Raw genomic sequence first — 21,046 nt, 5'->3', positions numbered from 1 at the left:
AGCAGGAAATGTCAAAAACTGCTAAATAGTATTGGATTTTTTTCCCATGTAAATAAAACTACCTGGAAAGTTCTGTAGCTAACAGCTGGTTATAGCTGCCAGTTGCTGATGTACCCGCACTTACTACTTTAGTCAGCATTTTTGAAACTGTGCCTGTAAATAGGCATACTATGCCTCCATGTTTTAATTCAATTATGTAGGACAAGCGCTCAGTCACAAAATTAGCTTCTGAGCTCCTTTTCCATAGGCAAGGAAAATTCTTCCATTTTTCTGTAATTTCTTATTAAATAATTTTATCTAGGTTTTGCAGCGTTTTCCCAGTTGTAGAGCATCAAAATGTGTTTGCTCTGTTGCCCCACCAATTTTGGCACTGCTGTAGTGGAGCAAGCACTTACAAGGTTTTGTGGAGCACTTGAAATATTTCTGGAGGCTGGGTTTTCCAAACATATACCTTTCTAGCACCATGGTTTGTCCAGCTGTACCATTGTCATTCTGTTTTAGACTGCAACTGGGTACCATAAAGATCTAGTAGGGGAAAAAAAAAAATAGTGTTAATGTTCCATGCTGATGTCTTCTACTGCTAGCAGAAAGATGTTCTAACTAAATGTTTCCCGCTGTTTGGCCTGGAAAATGCAGCCTTTCCTAGTCTGTTTTGTCTTACCATTCTAAAACCATCCTGAATCAGTCCCACCCGCCTGGGCCTATAGCTTCCTGCCAGGACAGCCGCATTCCCCACAAGGTACCCAGGTGGGCACCTAAGGAGAACAGAGCAAAGGAGTTAAACCCTGTTTTGGCAATCTCAGATCTATTGTGTCATTGCAGACTATGAAATAATTGCTGTTAAACTATAGTTTATAGTGTCCTTCTTTAGAGAAGATACAGTCCTTTGAGATTCTTATTTTACTTTTCAAGTTTCTTGGTTGTTTTTTTGGGTTTTATACAAGTGGATGTTTTTCCTGTTTAGTCCACTTTTTTGAGCAAAGACTGTCCTTGTCCTAGGAATCTCCATTCCTGGACCCATCTTACTTCCCTTTGTCATCCTCGTTTCTGTGGTACCTTCCCAGTTCAGGATGGGAACAACTCACTTTATGTAACAGAAAGGAGGGAAGTTGTTAGTGGTTACTTCACTGTAGGTTTCATTATGAACCCTTATTCGTGGTTCATTTCAGGTACTTCTGGTTTGTTGCTGTTTTTTTTTAACTTAGCATGAGTTTTCCCTTTCAATTTATGTTCTCCCCCCAGTAGTCTAGGGTATTTGGTAGACAGTCTTTCTGATATTTCTGAAGTAGAAACAGTAACCATAGCAGCTTGGCAGACAGGTGTTTTTTCACTTAGGTCATTTATTTTTCCAATCTCCTGAATAATCTTTAGAAGTATGAAGGGCTAAATAATCTGTCAGAGTGGGTGAAGGGTTAAATTTCAGTACCCTCCTTTTGTTATTTCTTTTTCCAGGCTTTAATCTACTATTAGGCTAACTGACAAGACCACTACACTTCCAATTTGTTGCCATTCCTCTGTGCCTGATATAATCTGTGTAGGCATAATACAGTGGTGCCATGTTATTTATATGACTTTCTGGATATCAGTATTTAGACTTCCCTTGCTGTTCTAGCCAGCTAAGAAAGATACTGGAGTATCCCCTAGCTGGACTTCAGAGCTGCATCACACACAACAAAACAAAAAAAAAACCCCAACTGTAATCACTTGAGCTGTTCAGCAGCAGCATCAGTCATTATTCAGAGGTGTGAGAGCCTGTTAGTTTTTTGGCCTGAGACATACTACTGTTCTTATTTGCAGGGCAGGAATGTTGTCCAGAATATCCCTTCCAGAGATAACATCTTCAGTTTTGGTAGCTTATCAAGTTTCTTCAGTTAATACAAAAGCTGGCTATATCTTTAGCTTCCACAGTGTTCAGAGTGAGTTACTAGAAGGTCTGGGAATTGTGTGGGAATGAGTGTGGCCTTTTAATCTCCCATTTCAAGTTATCTTTTCTTTGCTGATGAGTCAGACTGGCCTTTCCCACTGTTATGTTAGAAACTTAACTACTGCCATCAGTCTTATCTTGCTATTTTTAATTCCTTCTCCTAAGCCTAACTAGTGAAGACTGACTGAAAGATTATTATTCCTCCCAAAAGACTGTTTCTTTCCAGGGCAAGTACTGAAACTTGATCTGTGCTGACTGAGGTAACATCAGACCTGTGTATTTGACTAGCAAAACTACAGATTTCCTTTTTCTTTGAATCCCAGCTCAAAGGTTCGTTTGCCTTTCAAATAACCATGAGGCTTGAAGCTTGCTGCTGGTGGTGCCTTTTAAATAGTAACACGAAAACACCTAGTGGGCAAGTTTGAGTTCTGTGACAACAGAGGCTGTATTCCGTTAATTTAGGTTGACAAATTCATCTCACACTACCATAAGCATGTGGGTGAACATAATTCAATGTTGCAGTGTGGCTGTCATATCAGCGTTTAGTAAACCAGTATTATGCAGAGTTTAAAGGAAGTGGTCCAAAAAATAAAATCAGTAGTGTTATTACCACTGAACTAATTTGTGAATATTTCATGTAAAGCTTTTTCCCAAAATGCGTTTAACCATAATATAAATCAGTGTTCAGATTAACCTCTGGTGTTGGTCTTGCACATAAAGGTAGAGAGACCCCAGTGCATGCGTTCTTGTAATTCACATATTTACTTTCGTGGTGACGGGTCCTTAAGTGCTTTAGTAGCTGTATTCTATAATGCACAAACACCAAGCTTCCAGACACGGTAATCTATGTGAAAGAACAGATGCAGTAGAGCAACTCGGTAATCAATGTGTATCCAATGGGAACAATCCTGAGAAAAGTTGTGGATGACTGTTTTAATTAGTATTTGCTAACTGAAGCAGTATTAGATTTGTCTTTTCTTTGTCTGTCTAGGGTTATCTGGCATTATGTCATTTTAGAGAGTCATAGCATCTGGTGATATCAGCTCTTGCCAGCTGAGCTGGCCAAAGGAGTAAAAGTCCTGTGAGTACAGAACAGGTACGTGGAATAATTACGGGTTTTAAATAGATGCAGTGATTATGGCAGTAATTGAGTATCGAGTTATGGGGCTATTATTGCCTGCCTTGCAATAAACTTTTGATATCTTACCATCATCTAGGTGGCTCAGTTCCCCTCACTAAAGTGAGGCTAATAACACTTCCTAATTTTACTCAGTGTAGGAAAAAAAAATATAGTGAGTACTATGATCACTTAAAACATGTGAGTATGAGGACAATGCAAACACTAAATCCTTCCTAGGAACAAACCATTTCCTTGGGAAGCCAAAGATAGGTGGCAACATGAGTTGTAATGACTAATTTTTTAAAAAATCCGTTCTCTAGGAAATATGAATGAATGAATTTCAGCATTCCCACAAACAATTCACGGCATCTATCAAGAATATAGCACTAGTGATGAAGAAGCCCTCATATTACAAAGCTGGTTATAAATTTTGGTTAGCTACATCCAGCAATCACAGAATCACAGAATGGTTGGGGTTGTAAGGGACCTCTGGAGATGATCTCGTCCAACCCCCTGCTAAGGCAGGTTCACCTACAGCAGGTTGCACAAAGCCACGTCCAGGCAGGTCTGGAATGCCTCTGCAGAAGGAGGCTCCACAACCTCTCTGGGCAGCCTGTCCCAGTGCGCTGTCACCCCCAAAGTAAAGACCATCTTCCTCATATTCAGGGGGAACCTCCTGTGTTGCAGTTTGTGCCCATTGTCCCTTGTCCTGTTTGCTGGGCACCACTGAAAGGAGCCTAGCCCCATTCTCTTGACACTCGCCCTGAAGATATTTGTATGCATTGCTAAGATCCCCTCTCAGCCTTCTCCAAGCTAAACATGCCCAGCTCTCTCAGCTTGTCCTCATAAGGGAGATGCCCCAGTCCCCTCATCATCTTTGTAGCCCTCCGTTGGACCCTTTCCAGTAGTTCCCTGTCTCTTGAACTGGGGAGCCCAGAGCTGGACACAGCACTCCAGATGCGGCCTCGCCAAGGCAGAGCAGAGGGGGAGGATAAGCTCCCTCGACCTGCTGGCCACACTCCTCCAATGATGGTACCATTGTCCCTCTTGGCCACATGGGCACACTGCTGGCTCATGGTCACCTTGCTGTCCACCAGCACTCCCAGGTCCTTCTCCGCAGAGCTGCCTTCCAGCAGGTCAACCCCAGCCTGTACTGGTGCAGGGGGTTGTTCCTCCCCAGGTGCAGGACCCTACACTTGCCTCTGCTGAACTTGATTAGGTTCCCCTCCACCCAGCTCTCTGGCCTGTCCAGGTCTCACTGAATGGCAGCGCAGCCCTCTGGTGTGTCAGCCACTGCTCACAGTTTTGTATCATCAGTAAACTTGCTGAGGGTGCACTCAGTCCCCTCATCCAGGTCATTGATGAACAAGTTGAACAGGACTGGACCCAGCACTGACCCCTGGGAACACCGGTAGCTACAGGTCTCCAGCCAGACTCTGCACCGCTGATCACAACCTCTGAGCTCTGCCATTCAGCCCGTTCTCAATCCACCTCACTGTCCGCTCCTCTAACCCACACCTCCTGAGCTTACCTATGAGGATGTTATGGCAGATGGTGCCAAAAGCCTTGCTGAGGTCAAGGTAGACAACATCCACTGCTCTCCCCTCATCTACCCAGCCAGCCATTCCATCATTGAATGTTAATAGTGTTAATCATGTTAATAGTGTATAACAAACACTCTGGTGCAGTTAGACTGTAATAAAATATGATGTATTTTCAATTGCTAAATATATTTTTTTCTTTAACGTTGATAAAAGATTGGCACCTTCTGTAAAATTAACCAAACGCTAGACTTTACAACTGCAGAGTACCAGCAATAAAATCATAACCTCTCTTATAAAGCAGAGGTCAGAGCATAATAAGAAAGTATTTTTATTTTTTATTTTCAGTTCTTTTTTCTCTTTTAGCAATTCAAGTGAATTTGTGTTTTGTGCACAAAGTTATGAGTGGAAGGAGATCAGTTGTATAGTGCTTTTGTGCCCTGCTATGGCTTATTAAAGCATAAAAACTCTGCCTGCCCCAGCAGTTAGTAAAATGCCAAATTCTTTTTGCTAACATTTTTCTCACAGCTTCTCAACAGGGAAATACAGGCACTGAGGCCTGCAGGAAGGTATAGCAGGGAGGTCTGTTACTGACATGTTTATATGCTACACTAAAATATCACAAGCTGGGAAGTTTCAAACTTTTTGGATGTCTCTCTCTTCCTATCCCATCCACCTTTTCTACAATTTAGATCTCTAATAAAAAGACTTGATAAGGAACAAAGGATTTGTGTTAACAGATAAATCTAGACCAGAATTTTGGAACTAAATGTCGTGCAGTCGATCATGTTGATCATTTAGCCACTGCTAGTAAGTCATCATTTTAGATAAATTAACATGTGTTATCCTGTTATTACTCAGTTTTCCATAGTTTCAGACTGTCACTGTTCTTATACAAATTGAATACATTCATTCTCTTGGTATTCCTGACATGTTTTAACAGCTGTTGAAAGACATGTTTTTAGCCTTAAGCTTCCCTCATTTGACATTCTCACAGCAAGCTGACTCAAGTCAGAGCTGTACTTTCTTTTTCAATCACATCCGTAGAAAGAACTTTACCTTCTTGGGATCTTAGTATGTAATTCTGGCACCAGTGAGCACAAGAGTAGCACAGTCTGTCTTCTGCCATGTAATTATTACTTCAAAAATATTGTTCAAACCTGGACGTTCAGAAACATACTTTTAGTGATCACACAACGTTCAGCTTCCACAGAAGTGTTGACTGTCTTGCTATTAGGTCAATTAGTCAGATTTGCCTCAATTCAGTTCCTACCCTACATGCAATTTTTCTCAAACACTTCAAAACCTGAATGAGCTGATATCTCTGATTTAAAACCGTTATTTCAAGTTAAGCTGTTTTTTCAAGCAATGTTGTTTCTCCAGCTTCAAAGAAATAGATGACATCTGATGGCAGCTCTTCAGCAACCTTCTCCAGGTCTGGAAAGGTGCCCCATTTACAGTATGTACCTGGAAGAATGAACACGGAGAGTTTAGTATATAATTATATGCTATGTATATTGTAACTATAACAATATAGTTAGCAAACAGCTTTCTTTAAACTGACGAGGCTGTTAAAAACTGCCAACTCTGTTTGGAGGACCCTCCAAACCTAGCTAGAATAGCTCAGTGAAGCTCGAATAACAAAAATCCTCCTTTGAAATATTTGTATAGACATGTACTGCATGCATGTACACATGACTCTCAGTGCTTTGCTAAAATAGCCAAGTCCTCTTGCCACTTCAAGCAGAGAGATTGCAATTATTTTTGAGGAGAAACCAGTAAAATGGGTAGAGTTAGAATCTAGTAGTGCTGTTGCAATATATCTGAGCTCAGTTGTCAAATATTCTTACTGCTTTTGAAATGTTTTGCATCTCTTTGTACTATATGTGCAAATATATATTTGCCCTGCATTTCTTCTTAAAGTCCTGTAGGCAAACCAGTATTTGCTCTTTTTTACCTTTTTTTAATTGCTCATTCCTGTCTTTCATCCTGCCTGATAGTGCTTTTACTGTGTACTTTACAGGCCCACCGTCCCTCCCTCCAGGATTTCATTCAGCTTTTCACAGGCCCTTACCTTCTGCTCACCTTCCCTATCAGAAACATGTGATGGGTTTTCCTTCTCGGAAGAGTTTAATGCACTCTTTGTGACTCCTGTTCCTGGAAACTGCTTGTTCCTTATTAGCAGTTGTGCGAAGCCACTGACGTTAGGATCCTGGGCTTGTAATGAAATGAGATTGCTGCTGTGCAGTGAGGGAGGGAGAAGTGGAAAATTCCTCTCAGTGCCTCCCTTGGAAAGGCAGCCTGTCATAATGAAATCACTGAAAGAAGTCTTCATGATGATGGATGAGAACCAGTGGGGGTGGCAGGAGAGAGTTGAAGGCAACAGGGAGTTATGCTCTAATTACTTTTTTCTGACAAGGTAGAATAACTGACACCTAGGGCTGTGCTTCAGACTACTGCTTCTTGCTCACTGCTTGTTACAGAAGTACCGACATCCCTCATGGACTGTGTCTGCTCTTGGGTTATCACATCCTGGGACAGTGGCATGAACTGTCACCTCCTGTTCTGGCAAAGATAAGGTGGCTACCTTCCCTGCTCCCTTGTCTTCTCGTTTTTCCTTTTTTTCTTTTTTTCCTTTTTTTTTTTTTTTTTTTTTTTTGTGAAGTAGTGGGAAAAAAGGCAGGCAGTGAGAAAAGCCAGCAGCCCTACTTTGTGTGCTGCACATAAAAGTTGTGCAATAAACTGTCACAGTAGCAAGTAATCTAAATATGGGTGTTAGGAATTTATTATACTGAACTTGAAGATATCCTGAGTTTCTGGTGGTCATCTGGTGAATGCCAAAAGCAAAAAGGAACCTCAGCATTCCTTCACTTTCCACTTTATTCAAGCTTCTCATTTTTTCTCATCTCTTCTCTGTAATACCCCTCCATATGAATCTAGGACTGCATGAGTCCTGTTAAGGTTGCAGTAGGACAGACCTCGTGTGCCCAGCAAACTTGCTGAGAATTTGAAGTATTAAGGCTGATTAAATACCACACTCCGGCTGTGACAGACTGGTCACTAGGATGCCATGTCACAAAACAGAATGTTAGTGTTTTGCAAAGGGAAATTTTGCAAGTTACAGAGCCCTACAAGTCTTTTCCCTTTGGGTCTTGTGCAAATACAAACAGGTATGTAAACAGAATACTCCTCATTTTTATACCTTACCTGTATATATGTGTGTGTGTCCAAGGAGGGAGAGGGCCTGCCAAAGTGCAGAAGGAGAAGTTGTCCAGGAAAACTCGCCACATTCCTTCTGCCAGTCTTGGAAAGCCAGAACTGCCCTTTCTCTCGGGGGTGGAGAGATCTTCCTAGAAGCAGCACTGGGTATTTCTGGTCCCCTGAGGAAGGAGGGAGGGCAGGCCTGGCTTTCCCGAAGCTCTTCCAAAACCAGCTTTCCACCACAGTTCCAACACTTCTTCTCCAAGTTCCATTGACAAGTGACCCCCAACCAGGCTTTTCATCCTGCAGGGTGACAGGATTAAATTTGCCAAGAACACTGAGAATCCTTCATCTGATGAATGTAGTGCAGTGCATGTATCTACCTCTTTCTCTGTATTAAATGCATGCACATAGTCAAGGGGATGTCCCCAAAAATGAGGTGAGGTCAGTCTAAGAAAATGGGAAGAAGCGTTAGTTCTTTAGATTGCAGCCTTTACCCGTTTGTTTTAAGTGTTTCTAAGGAAATGGTGACTGAGCCCTGAATAAATGCAGGAACTGGAGCTTAAATCCACTGTTAAACATGCTGTAAAAGGTAAGGAGTTTCTGAACTTTTCAGAACTGGTGTTAGCTTCAGTCAGGAGCTTGGTGCTGCAGATCCCGAGGGGGGGGGCGGCAGCCTGCTAAGAAGCTCTTATCTACGGATAGCACTGTTAGCATGTACCCACCCTGACCCTTTGCCACTAGCACATGGGACTCTTAATTTCTTTATGACCTTCAACTACTACTGGAGTTGAAACAATAAAAGCATTTAATAGTTCCGGGTTACAAATTACAAAAGAACATGTCCAGCAATTTTTCTCACAGTTTGGATTGGTGTTTTCAGGATTTTAGGTTTTTAGCACAGGCAAACGTGTATTGTGAGAACAAAATTATGCTGAAGAAGCCCCCAAGCAATATATCCTACACAGTTTTTGAGTGTGGTTGGTCATCCATAGCAAGCAACCTATATGAAAGTTCAGCAGGTGATGGGTCACCAATGTGAATGGGAAGCTGGGCAGGAGGGACTGGGAGTTTTGACTTGGTGTGAGGAAGTTCAAGGTGTGTTTTGTTCTCTGTGTAAATTCACATCTAAAACTTGGCTGAAGTAGGCTGTCCCAAGGATGCATAGCTGGCTCTCATTACTGGTGTATGGAGTAGATGAAAAGGACTGGATGCTTGTCCCAGCCAGTTGGTGGGCATAATTGCATGTTTACTCCATTGTTCCACTACATTAAGGGTTAGGGTAATCTCCAGTGTACACCTGTTCACTTGCTGTAATGCCATGTTGTCTTGTTGCAGAGCATCACCTGTTCATGATGTGTAACATCTTGATAGGTTACTACAGCATTGGACTCTTACCATTTTGTGCAAGAAACATATCAGACTCTGTCTGTGCTGCTAGGTATGAACCAGGTTAATTAAAGGTTATTTTCATGCAATAGAAACTGCTGCTTCTAACACAGCCAAATTTCAGAAGTCTTCGGTTACTTGCACAAAGGACTTGCTAAAATCCGAATCCTTTGTTAAATGTCTAAATGGGACCCAAGTTCCTGAAAATCTGGCCTCCACACTTACGGCTAAACACTTAAAAATTTGGACTTGAGCTTGGAAAATTTGTCCTCATAAGGATGAGGATTTACATACAGTCTGTAAATAGTTTCAGTGGGAAATGCTGGCAGAGCTATCCGTCTAGTGTTAATTGTTAACCTGTTTTGCAGACCACCCATTCTGCCTGTGCAATAGAACAAGCCTAAATGGGGCATTGATTGCTGAGATTTGTCCTTACTGGTTTCATTTAGTTGATTTAAAAAAAAAGAAAGAAAAAAAAAAAAAAAAGAAAAAAGAAAAGGAATTGAATTGTCTTCTGCCTCTGTTTTCCTCATGAAATCTTAGGCTGACTACAAAATTCTCTTAAAGTCTCTTCTGACCCTGTTTCCGATTTCAGAGTGCTTTTTGGTAAGAAACCTTAAGAAGTTCAAATATTAGCAGGTATGAAGGTTGCTTTCCTGCACTGTTTTACTGATTCAGCAAGATACTTATGCAGATCACAGGCACCATCAGATTGAAGTTCATGTCATGACTCCTAGCTTTAAGTTAGGCATAGGCTTAAATAATTTATTCTGATCTGGCTAGAAGCAATTAGCAGGGATGATCACAACATCAAGCTTTGCCTGAATCCACTCAAAGACCTGGGGGTTCTTTGCTGTGTTGTTGTATTGTTTTATTAAACCAAAATTAAATACCTCCTATAGCCAAAGAGCCTTAATCAGGCTAAGGATTAGCAGTTAGGATAATAGTAATAACAGTGATGGTACTTTGAGGGAAAGAGGAGGGGGTTGTAACAATCAAAAACAAAATGGAGAAAGGCCACCCACAAAAACGTCTTGAAGGGGTGTAAACAGCCTTGAGAGTATGCACACACATCCTGGAGCTTCTCACGTTCAAGTAACACATCCCACTTGCAAGCAGTTAGTGTCAGACAGGAGCCTTTCTTGGCTGTAGTAGTTGAATTGCAGCCTGCAATTAGGTAATGTTTTGTTTCAGGGGCCTGCTCTATGGGGGGTACTGCTTGTGCAAAGGCTGCCTTTACTTCTGGATTTAACAGTGGCGTAGCCTCCAAGGAGGAAAATTATCTCATTAACTCTTGGTGAGGCGACAGTGCGTAGCTAGAACGCTTTACATGTGTACAGCATGGTCTTCGTCACACGATGCAGTTTGTAATTGCTGATTGCTTTTTGGCTGATGTTGAAAGCTTGCCTGTCAATCCCCACCTAGAGTGCAAAGCAGTAAGTAATCGTGCCCCCCCACCCCACCTCACACTCAAGTTCAGTGTGAGCTTCACAGAAGAGACAGGACAGGCAAATGTTACTGCAGGAGAGGCTCATAACATTTGATCATATACAACTCTCCAAAACTATACATTAAATTCCTGAAGGAGCATACTGTAGGTAGGTTTTGTGTATGAGTGCACATGTACATACTGCATTTCAGAAGTACTTTTCCCCTCCCTCTTTTTTTTTTTTTTTTTTGTTACCACCTTAAAAGAAGTGGATAGGGTTTTTTGGGGGGTTGTTTTTTTAGTGATAACCATGGACACTGAGAAACCATGTGATTTCTTATATGTAGGTACTTCCAGGATAGGATTGTTCTTGCTTGCAGTCAAGCATTAACAATTATCCCATCAGTTTTTTGAGTATTTAGAAGAAAACAGGATTTAGACCAAAAGTCATTTTTTTTATTGTAGCTTTTAAAAGTGAAGTATTAAGAAAGTTGAAATTATGTTGTTTTCATCAAGGTCATTAAAAGTTTGGAAGACTTATGTCAGTGAAAGCAAATGAGTGTGCAGAAGACGGATACTGAGTATAATAGATGTTCTACCCAGATTTGTCAGTTGGTCAGTCAAGATCTTGAGACTTGGAAAAAAATTATGATTCACCAGGTGCTCGACCTCTAACCCTGATTCCTTCTCAGGCCTGTCCTGCATACTCCCAGGTTTCTCCTTGTACATGAACATAGGCTGTCTTTTCCTACCTGCCTCCCCTGCCTCGCTCCCCAACTGCACGTATGCTCCTGAAAGCCCAGATGGTGCTTTTAGAGAGTTTGCGTAGTACGTTGTGTTATCTGTTATTCCCAGGGATAACTAATTTTTTTTTTTAAGTGGATCCTTCCAGACATAATGACATAACAATTAACTATAAATGGAAAATTATCTGAAATCAAAAGTCAATTTGAAACTCTCGTGCAGGAGAAAGAGAGAGGAGGAATCTGAACTTCGTATTCCCTGCATTTCTTCAGGATTGTCCCCTCAATGCTGGAACTCCATTTCCTGGACAAACCGAAGAGTGTGAGCCTGCTGATCTCTGACACGCTGGTGTCCTCACCAAACCAGGTAACAGTGTGGTTAGACTATTTCTGTACCTTCTGTGATGCGGCTGCCCCTGTGTTACAGCAGCGTGCTTGTGGGTAACTGGCTGTTGCCCTTCTCTAAAAGCAGCAAGTTACACACACAGTCCTGCCAAAAGTGCTGCTCTCGCCTGTACAAATGAGAGCTAGTAGGAGTAAATACTGACCAAATGGACAGCAATTCCTGAGCTTTTTTAGAGCACAAATTGCTACAAGGAATAGTTACTTCTTTATGCCGCTGTGCTTTATAAGAGAGACCAGACTTATTTTGTGGAAAGATGGTATAGGGTTATTCAGAATTCGTGACTGATTAGTTAAGAGGCAAGAATAAAGAAGCATTTCAGCACAGACCAAGGTTCATTTCTGTTTATCTGAAAGAAAACATCATTCTGGAGGTGTCTGTCTGGTCTACAGCTCATATAGATTAGCTGCTGAGGAAGCGCTGCTTGTGACACGCTGCGAACCTGTGACTGTGTCTTGTGTGCGTGTGTTCAGCTTTGACTGCAGGGTAGAGAAAACCTAAAAATGCACAAATGTATGGCACCCAGCATGGGCTCAAGGCCTGAGATGTCTTTTTGCTTTCAGTTTTAAATATTTCATTCTGAATTGTCCTCCCTCTCTGGTGCAATTGTTCTCACCACAACAGCAGGATTGGGAGGATGGGTGAGGGCTGTTAATGCTGCATGAAATGAATCCCAAGTTACTATCATGGTGGAGTACTTCTTTCCTCTTCCAAGGGAAGATAACCAAGCTGGTGCTGAAGTGGGCATCTCTGCACACAGTGTACTGCACATCTTTAAGTACACTAAGCAAAATCCTGCGCAGTCTTAATAAAAGTGGAAGACAGCCTTGATTTTGATAGATAAGAACAAGACTTTAGGGAACAGTTTTCCAAAAAGGGCATGTCTGGGAAACTAGACTGCCTCGTCACTAGGGTTGCGGTTGACTTGGCTTGTACTGATGGTTCCTGGGTTGCTGACATATGGCAAACACCAGAGCTGTGAATGGAGAGCACCTCAGCGATGCCAACAAATTGGCTCTACAGAGCGTCTTGTGGCAGGGCTTGTTTTTGCTGAAGACTGGAATTCGTGTGTGTGCTGTATACGGCAGCATTTCTGTTTTGATTAGAAGGAGTGTGTGGGAAGCTCTTTGTACTTGCAGGCTGTGTTATTAAGGTACAATGATTTATAACGATAGATATGGGATCATCTGAACTGTAAAGTTTTTCTCTGCGGAAATCTGAGATAGCAAGATAACTTAATGCTTTCTGTGCAGATTAATTATAAAGAATTATGCTTAATTAAAAGGAATATTTTACTGTACCTTAATCCAAAAGATCCAGAGTCTTCAGGCTCCCAGTGGGCCTCTTGCTATATCAGTAGAGCTGGAGAATATTGGCAGTGCAGGTGGGAGTTACAGTTGGGTATTACTTGAAGAGTTTGAACTTCTGACCCATTCAAAGGGGAAAGAAGGGCTATGGGAAATCTGGGAGAGCTGCAAAGTCAAATAAACTGTTTGTGTAGGCATTCAGAATGTACTGTCAGCACGGAAGGCTTTTTGCCATTAAAAAAAAGTAGAAATTGTGCTCTCTGTTCAGTATTCAGAGTACTTGCAGCTAACAGACAGCTCCCCGTACTCTATCTGCTAACTACAAAAAAGCATATGGGAGAAACTTAATATGTACAGAGAACAAAGGGATTAATGTCAAGTACTGCTGAACAAATTTGTTATCCAGAAACTCTGAACTGTGTACAAGTCTGGAATGCATCTGTTCTCCCAGTATTGCGCTAGTGTAATTATTTAAGAGGTATTCACGTGTTTACTGTCTTTACTGTGTTTGCTTTGCAGAGACCCACTGGTAGGTCTGGCCTTTGTGAAATCTCAGGCACAGTCATGCGTGAACGAGGTACACTTTTCATTGAGTGAACCAACAGCTCAGGTTCTCAGAAGATGTTCAAATCATGACATGCAGAAAATAAAAGCAAAAGAAAATATTATCAGATATGCACTTACATGTTGCAGAAAGTCATTTAACATGGCACGTGTACTGTAGCACACTTAAGCATACAGAAGATATCCTGAGAAATAAGACATTTATTTGATATAATATAGCAGATTGTCTTTTCCAGTGTCTTTGCCCCCACCTTTTTGCAAGCAACCATCAGCTATTTCAGTTGTTATTTACAAGATGTATCACTGCTGGCAGCACTGTGTTGGTTTTGTGCCTAGGGTTTTTGTGCAAAAACCCTGTGCCTAGGGGTTTTTGGTTTTAGCCAGACTTCATATCCTGCTGTTTCCCTTACTGTCCTTGTGATTTGTATACAGCTACTGAGCAAGACTTCAGTACCTCCCAGTGGCAATGCATTCAGCTTGGAGCTGAAAGGCAGAGTGCTAACTAGAATACAGAGGGATGCAAGTCTCCAGTTTTCCCCTGCGACACAGATTCTGCCATTTATTGTCTCCTTTCTCTTTCCTTTTTACTGCCTCTGAAGATATAAATGTTATTTACACTCAGTCCATGATCAGGCCTGATGATTTCTTTACGGCTAAAACTGAACACAGGAAACCTGACATTAATGCAGCAAGCTTGATAGTGAGTAGCTGCAAAAATTTACTACCTTTACAGTAGTAGCTTAGTCTGTTGTTGAAACTGGAGCAAATCTGATAGTCCTACTCAAGAAGATCATTGTGCGTTGTTAGCTGAGAACCAAGCTGGTCACTGTCTCCTGTTGGTAGATGCATCTGCTAAGAGCAGCAATGTAGATTGGGACCCAGAAGGAGAAAAGTAAAATGAATTAATTCATACTGGGTTTTTTTCTGGATGTGTCTCATTCCCTGTGGTTTTTATTAGGATTCATGGTGAGCAAAAAATGTCAGTTAGACAGAAAACTGCTTGAATCTGATCTGCTCCTGAATGAACACTGAGGTGAGATACTGAGGCTGGTAGTAAATAAGATTGTTTTGGCCAGAAACTTCCATACTTAACGGTAGGAGGAAACTTGACTGTGTGCTCGTGTTTCATCTGTCTGTCTTTCCTGCTCTCTAGCACAACGATAGCAGTCATATTTGTCCTGCATGACTTCTGTACGTTGTTAAGACTTGTTTTTCTGTCATTGTTCTGATACGCCGCTGCTCCTGCTATGAATTCTGCTATTGTTACCTCCTTTTTTTGTTTGTTTCCTGGGGTTTTTACTTTTGCAGCTTCTGGGTACGTGCATTCCTTGAATATGTTTCAGGGAGTGTATTCCAGTGCAAATCAATGGGATGATATGATAATTTGTCATTTGGTACCACAATTTTGGCAGAGCTAGCTGAGTATGAAACTTTAACAGACTGGACATTAAAAAGCAATGTTGAAGTTCCCTCATGTGCTATGAACTGATGTTTGTGTGAGCTATGAGAATCATATTTCTCAAGCTGTGCTGAGCTGGGGATGATGTTTCACCACCGTTTCTTTTAACCACCAGTGAGAGAACATGAACACATGGATACAAAACTGCTCTGGAGAGACTGAAAGTTTATTCCTGCCTCTGCCACCAAGTGGAGGCTGCTCAATTAACTTAATTAGAACTTAATTTCCTTTTTCAGTGTGTGCCTGATTTGACTGACTTTAAAGCATATGCCAGCTGGGAGATGGATGTGTTTTCCTATATGCTTATGCGAGGTCCAGCTGCAGTTGATTTTCTAGATGCTGTTGTAGTTCAAATGATGAATAAATTACAGTTTCAAGGCATTTAATACCAATATTTGAAAAGCCATCATGGAATTATTTTTTCTGGGCTGAATCTGTACCTAGTAACTCCAGTAAACGGAGACTACGAGGACTGTCTACCTTAGTACAGCATCAGTATCATGGTTTGTATGCAGAGAAATAGAGTATTGCTGATTAAATTGTCCAGTGATTTGTATGGGGATCCAGAACTAAACATTTACCTGTTTGTTACAATACTTAAAAATATAAACCCAGCAGCTGCCATTGTAATGATCACAGCATAAGGTCCTCGGTGTGTGTCTAGCCTAAGAGCTGTTAGACCCTCTGCAGCAGCCTGGAGAGTTCCCTGGGGTGGGGCTTCCAAAAGTGAGAGTAGAATTAGTTGCAGATCACTGGTTCTGCTGTAACGTTTGCTCTGTGTGGCTTGAGGAGTGTTCCTCAACTGTCAGATGTCTACATACAGGTTTGCAGGTACTGCTAACAGGTATCTTCTACACCCGTGGTCCCCCTGGAGCACCTTCCTTCAAGGCTCAGGGATGAGAAGTGTAGACAAAGCACAGCTCTTCATCCAACAGTGCTAAACCCTGCTCACCTAGATTTCTGGAAGGAAGATTTTACTTGTGTTCACCAGGTGTCCACGGTTTTAACCCTCTTTCATGCTACAGAAGGAATCCTGTAGGTGTATTTTTAAAAAGAACCATGTCTGAAGTCTGTTGGGTAGTTTCAAAAAAGTAACCACCTCCTTAAAGTAGTTTGGGGTGATAAGATGCTGCCACTGAGCTGAGTAACATGCAAGGTGGAGAGGTGGTTCGTTGTGTGCTACTGGCATTGTACAGTCAAGAGGACTGATAGCTTGCATGTTGTATCAGTGGCAGGTCTGTGATGAGCTCATATATTCGAAGAACAGAAGCTGGGAAAATGTATGCAGTGGCTGACAGGCTTTTTAGTTGCCTTTTGTCTGTTTTAAAATACTCTTAATTAAATTAATGTCTTCTGAGTGAGAGACTGCAGAGCTGCGCTGGCAGAGCAGTGTTCAGTAGTAAGCAGCCATGCTTCCCGCTGACCAGTGGCAGCAGTGTCAAATGATGTTCAGATGGAGAGGGCTGGTGCTGAACACCTGATTTCCCAAATGTAAGAACAATTAATTCATTCAGCTTTTGCTTTAATCAGGCATTGGGGTAGAAGCATGATGATAACTACGCTTCCTTTGCAGTTGTGCCAGTACTTTCTCGTGGAAAAATACACCCACTCTGATTGTAACAAGGAGGCAACGTAAAGCAGAATTCCAGTTAAAGCTGAGTTTAATTTGGCTAAGAGACAGGATGCAGTGGTTTTAATCAAATGGAGAGCTTTCCTGTGAGAGATTGAGTTACTCCACACTAGAAAATGTCTTGTTTTATTTTTTTTACTTTTGATGTGGAAAGAAAGTCAAGAAGTGGAGCTCTAGCCAGCTGTACTGCTGCTGTGTCAGATCCATGGATTTAGTTTCCTTTAAGAATTATCCCTTGCTCCTTTACAACATGCTTGTTTTCTGTTTTGCTGTTTTCTCTTGAAAAGGGAATTATCAAAGGTGACAGCTTTTCATCATTTATGAAGTGTTTTCTATGTAGGGTTTAACTTCCCTGTTAAATGTTTTTTGGGAAAAAAGCCTTCATCAGTTACAACAGAACAAGAAAAACTGCATCCCTCTTTAAATGGAAAGAGGTAAAGTTGACACCCAAGTCGATGAACTCAGGGAAGACCTCTCTCAAAACTGAAAAAAATAGATCTGGTTTATATTTTGCCAGAAACCTACAGTCAGAGGAATGCCAAGTGTGCACAGTGCAGTGGGGGGAAAGGGCTGTAACCCTCTCTGTGACGCTGGGTTAGCAACCTGCTGCCCTGCCATTGCATTGCCCTTGTCTGCTGGAGGTGTGAAATAATTGTCTCAGCAGAAGGATGGAAATTAATAGGTGTTAAATTTATTTTGACATGGATGAGCTGTGTGCTTCAGAGGGGGAAAACTGCAGGCATAATGCTTTCGGGAAATACAGTGAAGCAGCCAAAACTCAGAAGTTTGTGAAGCATATTTAAATATCGACATCTCTGACAAGTCTCAATAGCTCATACTGCTGCTGAAAATGAAAATGGGCAAGTTTTTCCCTAACTGTCAGGAGGTTTGTTGGACACATTGAGGGCAGGATTCAGAGTTAACTAGACCTAATTAGTCTGCTCTAGCTTGGTAGTGCAGACAGTAGTAGCTGTACTGACAGTGAAACTCTGCAGATTGACACAAAACCGTACAGATGCGAGACCAACCAAGATAAACTCGCGTCGTCTTTTCATGCATGTGGTGGTTCATGTCCTCAGGTACGAATTTTCTGCTCTGGGCTTAAGAGATTATTTCTATGAATGACTTCTCTGTCATTATGAACTTGAGTAACCAAGATATGTTGAGGGGTGTGTAGATTTCCGAATTATAAACAATTTCCAGAAGGAGATTCCACCTTTTTGCCGAATAAAATGCACAGTAGTTATATTTCAGAGAGACGTCATTGTACTTTATCAGGGCATATACAACTGCTACGAAAACATAAGGGTTCATTTGGAGAAAAGATTAACTATTCAAAGTGGCCCAGAGTTTCTGTGGCAAAGTGTTAAAAATAAATACTGATAGTGTTATTATTAAGTTATTAAAGGTATATCTATTTCTATGGGGGGGAAAAATGATTCTTAGGGAAGGTATTCTGAGGGACAAAATTGATCTGTGTCTGTCTGGGGGCAGGTGGGGGGTGGCTGGTGGTGTTCTCTCTCTTGTCTCTTGCCCGTGCTCTCCTCTCTCTGCTGCCTGCTCTCTCCTCTCTTGCTCTCTTTTCCTCCTTTTCCTCGGTTTCTGGCACTTCACTTTTCATGGAGGACGCTGGTGTGACAGCTGTTGTTCAGCTAAAGCTCTGCTCAGAGCAATCCCTGTAAGAAACACGGAGTTCTTTTTTTTGCACTGTTGTGAATTGAAGTATCTCAGATTTACAGAGGATTGCTGCTTTTTAGTATCAGAGGAAAGTAAGAACAGAGTAGCTAAAATAAAATCCTGCTTGCGTTCTGAAGTCTGACATGGCCTAGTGGGAGCTCTCTTAAACACCTGAAGTTTGCTATGTAATATGTAGGAAAACATGGCAATCAACATCCCATATCCTAAATTATGAGTGAGGAGAGTATTTATCCTGCATATTAACCTTGACAGGACGTGAAATGCAACTCTTGTATTCAGGAGACAATTTTATAATGCTCAATGAAGAGAGCAATGCCTTAACTGCTGTCAGCAGGCTGTGCTGAATTCATCTGAGGGGAAAGTTTCTTTTGAAGGATTGCACTGTACCACTGTCAGGAGGGTATTACAAGGGTTAAGTCATTTTTCATAGAACACTTTCTTTGAATGGAATCTGTTCAGATGAAAAATAACCTAAAGAAGAGAAGAAAACACCATTTCAGGGTTTTTTTCTGTTCAAGCAAATGACATAATAGGTGGGATTCCCCTGAACACAAATCTCCCTGTGCATACAGCATCTCATGTAAGATCTCTCATGGATCACTATGGCACAGTATGAAAGTGTATTAAATATTGTAGCATCACCTATTTGGGCGCTATTGACTTTCCAAAAACAATCTTTTACAGGATTTTCTCCATCAATTCTTTAGATGTTTTCTAGTCTGAGCTCAGTGCCTCCTCTCCCACTGCTTCATGGTATCACTTCTGCATCAGCACAAAGGTAGCGGGAAACACACCCTAATCCCAAACTTGGTATTTTGGCGTTCAGAGCATGCTGATGCTGACAGTAGGACAATGATGAGCTGTGTGGCAGGAGGAGCAGCCTGGAGGCATCACTAAGAGGCAGTAATCCACGGCTTCTGTCAGGCTTTGGCACAGTGTCAAAATATGGCAGAGCTGTCATGCAGGAAGCCTCATTGCCTGGTTACTCAGTGCACAGTCTGTAACCTTCTGTTATTTTATACAGTAGGACTGGTGGTGTAGTTTATGTTATTTTTTAATATAAAATGCCACTGTGTAATTGTTCAGCATTAGGGGAAATCTGGGATATGTGGAATCTGCCCAGCAAAGAGCCTGTATACTGGTCGTGGTGGTTTACTTGCATTACCTGCATGTTGTTATTTGTCATTTGTCTCTTGATCATTTTTACTTCTCCCTGAAGCAGTCCCTGGCCCTGGTTCTCCCAGGCTGTGGGAAATAGATTGAGCATGAACTGGAAGAGGAGCAAGGACTGTAACCGAATGGCTTGGCAGTGGGCTTTGGGTGTGCTTAAGCCCTCTGACATTTAAAGTTGTTGTAGAAGCAGTTAATGTCGTCTGTGCCACAAACAAAGCAGGCACACGGCTGTGAACTGATGTTTGGGAATGGATTTGGTAATAAAACAGTGTGTCCACACCGCATCGTGGCACAGACAGACCTTAATCTTGTTCCAGTTTCAAAAGCAGTCTAGCAATAGCAACCGGGACCTCAGCTCGCGCTGCTGTGCTCCACTGGTGAGCCCTGTCTGAGCGCTGGGCTGTATTAGTGTCAGGTGTGGGAATGCACCGGTGCCTGCAGTTACCATGCTGCCCCGCTCCCTGCAGCTGCCGGGGGTGAGAGGAATCCCCACCGACAGTGGCAAAGGGACGGAGAAGTTGGATTAACCAGGAAAGATCAAAAGAGCTGCGGGACACAAGTTTGGCTGGGTGATTAAGACACAACCTAAGCTGTACAAAGACGTTTTGGGTGGTCTCCCAAGAAGAGGAGTTTCAAATTAGCTGAAGGTCAGGAAAAGTGCTGCGGTGTGAGCTCTGCAGTGTCTGTTTACTTCAGGTACCTGGGGGTGCCCAGCTCAGCTCAGAGCCTCTTTGTGCCACAAATGGGCATGTGCAGGGGTACCATTTGCATGCCTGCTGGGGAGATGGGGTTCAGCTGGGGCTTTCATAGCCCACCAGGCAAGGCAACGGGGCAGATACTGTTTTGGAGGAGTCCTGCAGGAGCAGGGGATAGGCAGGATGAGCTATTAGGCTGTACAAACTTTGCTTTCTGTGATTTTGGCTCTAGAGTGGGGTGGGGGTGTATACTCCTTCCACATGGTATTTTTAACTAGCTCATGTTATGTTTCTTTGAACCCTTTTAAAATGTCAGGAGACCGAAAGCTTTTTTTAAAACAAGCAGAGCCTGACAAACTGCTGAGGATTTGCACCTGTGAAATGGGGAAAAACTGTCACTAGGGGAGGTTGTTCCTTCCTAGGTAGCGCCTGCTCCCCCCGCAAGCCCCAGGGAGAAGGTCAGGAGGTCCCGGTGGCCCAGCACTTGGCAGCCTTGGCAGCACTTCTCAAGCAACCCTTGTTACATGTTTTACCTGAATATATAAGTAAGCATATTTTTTAGAAGTGAAATATATATTAAAATATATAAAATATACATATATGTGCTGTCCTTCTTATATAAATAAAGGTGTGGTATTGGAATTGGCTGCCTGCTAGAGGTGTGTTCAGGTTGTCGTCTCATGCACTTCACTGTGGCTTGTTCAGAGGGGAGCAAAAGTTGATTTTATTTTTCATTTCCGATGTCTGGCAGAATAAATAAAGAGTCTAGA

General features: G+C 42.1%; 1 long non-coding RNA gene across 1 annotated transcript in view; it reads left to right on the top strand.

Moving 5' to 3' along the window:
- The first annotated feature begins 2,800 nt into the window (after positions 1 to 2,800).
- The window catches only part of LOC130144406 (uncharacterized), a 31,547-nt gene continuing 13,301 nt past the window's right edge, over positions 2,801 to 21,046 (top strand). Inside the window, exons 1-2 of the long non-coding RNA XR_008820114.1 lie at positions 2,801 to 3,020; positions 11,621 to 11,714. This is a non-coding gene — a long non-coding RNA (uncharacterized LOC130144406). The remainder of the gene's footprint in view (positions 3,021 to 11,620; positions 11,715 to 21,046) is intronic.

The sequence above is a fragment of the Falco biarmicus genome, chromosome 1, assembly GCF_023638135.1.
Source record: "Falco biarmicus isolate bFalBia1 chromosome 1, bFalBia1.pri, whole genome shotgun sequence".
NCBI classification, from domain to species: domain Eukaryota; kingdom Metazoa; phylum Chordata; class Aves; order Falconiformes; family Falconidae; genus Falco; species Falco biarmicus.
This window is presented reverse-complemented; position numbering and strand designations above follow the sequence as displayed.